Source organism: Nycticebus coucang, chromosome 18 (assembly GCF_027406575.1).
Source record: "Nycticebus coucang isolate mNycCou1 chromosome 18, mNycCou1.pri, whole genome shotgun sequence".
In the NCBI taxonomy this organism is placed as follows: Eukaryota; Metazoa; Chordata; class Mammalia; order Primates; family Lorisidae; genus Nycticebus; species Nycticebus coucang.
Window position 1 is genome coordinate 27102704 of NC_069797.1, and position 3374 is coordinate 27106077.

The 3374-nt window shown below is 38.7% G+C and overlaps 1 pseudogene; it reads left to right on the forward strand.

Moving 5' to 3' along the window:
• Positions 1-323: 323 nt before the first annotated feature.
• On the forward strand, positions 324-1040 carry LOC128571059 (olfactory receptor 1E3-like; annotated as a pseudogene).
• Positions 1041-3374: the final 2334 nt, after the last annotated feature.

The following is a 3374-nucleotide window of genomic DNA, read 5'->3' on the forward strand; positions in this document are numbered from 1 at the left end:
CATTCATCTACCCCATGACAATAGGTCACACATTCTAGAGATATATTTATTTATTATCTATGGATTTTAAGGTGAATTATATTCCTCGTAAAGATAATAGAATCACAGAATGATGAAGAAGAACCAAACCATCATCTCACAGTTCCTCCTCCTGGGCCTGTCTATCTAGCCAGAGCAGCAAAACCTGTTTTATGCCCTGTTCCTAGCCATAAATCTTATCACTGTCCTAGTGAACCTCCTCCTTATCATCCTCATTCATCTGGACTCCCATCTCCACACACCCATGTATTTATTTCTCAGTACTTGTCCTTCTCTGACTCTGTTTTTCCTCTGTCACAATGCCCAAATTACTCCAAAACATGCAGAGCCAAGTCCCCATCCATCCACTATGCAGGTTGCCTGGCCAAGATGTATTTTTATTTGATTTTTGGCATTCTGGAAAGCTCACTCCTTGTGGTCATGGCCCATGACTGCTATGTAGTCAGCTGTTTCCTTCATAGCCATGACGGTCTCTCTTTAATGCACTACAGCATCATCATGAGCCCCAAAGTTTGTCTTTCTCTGTTTGTGCTGTCCTGGGTACTGACTGCTGCCCATGCCATGTGGCACACCCTGCTTGTGGTCAGGCTGTCCTGTTCAGTCAACGTGATTCCTCACTTTTTCTGTGATATATACTTTATTATTCATGGGAGGGCTCATCCTCATCATCCCATTCCTACTCATCATCATGTCCTATGCAAAAATTGTCTCCACCATCTTTAAGGTCCCTTCTGCCAGGGGACATCCAGAAGGCTTTCTCCACCTGTGACACCCACCTCTCTGTGGTGTCTCTCTTCTATGGGAAAATTATTGGCCTCTACTTATGCCCATTCACAAATCATAATACCGTGAAGGAGACCATCATGACTATGATGTACATTGTGGTGACACCCATGTTGAACTCCTTCATCTACAGCCTGAGGAACAGAGATATAAAGAGAGCCCTGGGAAGAATCTTAAAAAAAAAGAAAAAGAAAATATATTTCTCTCTAAAATACTAATTGGGATTTTACCATTATTTAATTCATAGATATAATTTAATTCATAGTAATATTTATAATGGAATGTCACTCTAAATCAGTGGCTTAACTTTTTTTAAAGACTACTACACCTTTTGCTTAAACAAAACTGTATGCTAAAGGCTAATATGAAAATGTGATGACAACAGAGTTGTGTTTGAAGTAGAGTTGGAGGTGGAAAGTCAGGGTGCTCATCACGCTTCTTTCTCCATTCCCAGGTAGGTGGACTTGAAGTTTGAAAATAAGATTTAAATATTTTTGTGCCAACACCTATTATTCATATTAGTTTGGAATTACCTTCTTTTCCTCTGTCACAAATGATCCAAACTTCAAGGTGTAGAAAATTTTACTTAAAATGACAACATATTTCAAAGCTGGATACATTTTATTTATAAATAACATTTAGGTACATAGGTTAATACGATGTTCCAAAGAGTTCCAATTTATTAGCACAAACATACCTAGAGCAAAGACAGAGTGTTTCTATCTTTCTGCCATATGACCGCAAAAGCCAAGGCTGATTATATCCAGACTTCTTAGTAGACAGTTCCAGATCCCTTGCGGACTACAAGCATCATGTTTATTTTCATATTTGTAGGTGCTCCTGAATAATCTTCCTGCATGCCTTGGTCAAAACTGTGATTCAGGCAATTCACCCACCTTGGCCTCCCAGAGTTCTAGGATTACAGGTGCGAGCCACCGTGCCTGGCCTACAGCAACCTATTTTAAAAGGGATAGTAAATAACAAACACTTGTTGAATAATTTTCTATATGTAAGGGACTTTTGCAATCTATTGACATACCAATTCTATGAAGTTGGTCCTATTATTCTAATTTCATGTGTAAAGACATAGAAAACTTAATTTATCATCCAAGCTCACACAAGAAATTAGTGATATAGCTAAGATTTGAACCCAGGCAGTTTGACTTCAGAGACCAAGATCCTCAGGACTGCACTTAACTGCATCTTCAGACTATCATACAGTTCAGTTCCAGTCACTTGTCAGTTAATCATGCTAATTGCCTTCATATTGCCTTCACATGTATTTCTTACTGTGTTCTTAAATTGTGATTTTCATTAGATACAACCAAAAGTGAAGAAAAATTTGTAAACTCACATTTTCATGAGGCCAAGAAGATAATGTAGATAATTATAAGGTGATCCAGATTTAAAAAAATCAATTGCAGAAATATGATCATAAATATTTTTTTATTAACCTATGGACTCTACCTCTATCTTCCTTTGGCAACAAAAATGTTTCATCTTTTCTTCTTCATCCTGCTGATGATATGAAGTCCTTTGTTCATGGATTGTTTAATAGAGAATTCAGCCTATTAACTGAGAGTGATATTTCGATATTTTGTTTAATAATAGATATCATCTAACCCCAGTGAGAATGGCCTGCATCACAAAATCTGAAAACTGCAGATGCCGTCGTGGATGTGGAGAGAAGAGAACACTTTTATACTGCTGATGGGACTGCAAACTAATGCAACCTTTTTGGAGGGAAGTATGGAGAACTCTCAAAAAACTCAAGCTAGGCCTCCTATTTGATCCTGCAATCCCATTACTGAGCATCTACTCAGAAGAAAAAAAATCTTTTTACCATACGGACACTTGCACTACGAGGCGTTCTCAAACTTTTTAAACAGGGGCCAGTTCACTGACCCTCAGACCATTGGAGGGCCAGACTATAGTTAAAAAAAAAAAAAAACTATGAACAAATTCCTGTGCACACTGCACACATCTTATTTTGAAGTAAAAAAACCAAACGGGGACAAATACAATTCACACCACTGCATGTGGCCCGCGGGCCGTTTGAGGACCCCTGCAGTATCGCAGCTCAATTTACAATCACCAAAATGTGGAAACAGCCTAAATGCCCACCAACACAGGAATGGATTAACAAGCTGTGGTATATGTATACCATGGAATACTATTCAGCCATTAAAAAGATGGAGACTTTACATCTTTTGTATTAACTTGGATGGAAGTGGAACACATTATTCTTAGCAAAGCATCATAAGAATGGAGAAGCAAGAATTGTATGTACTCAATTCTGATGTGAGGACAATTAATGACCTAGTAGACGGTGGGGGTGGCAGAAAGGGAGAGTGTAGAGAGGGAATGAGGCTGGGGTGGGGAGGTCACGGTGTGTGACACACCTTTTGGGGGCAGGACACAATTATAAGAGGTACTTTACCTAACAAATGCAATCAGTGTAACCAGGTTCTTTGTACCCTCAATGAACCCCCAACAAAAAAAAAGAAAGTTGTTCACAAAGCACACATTTTGGATGCAAATCAAATCTATAC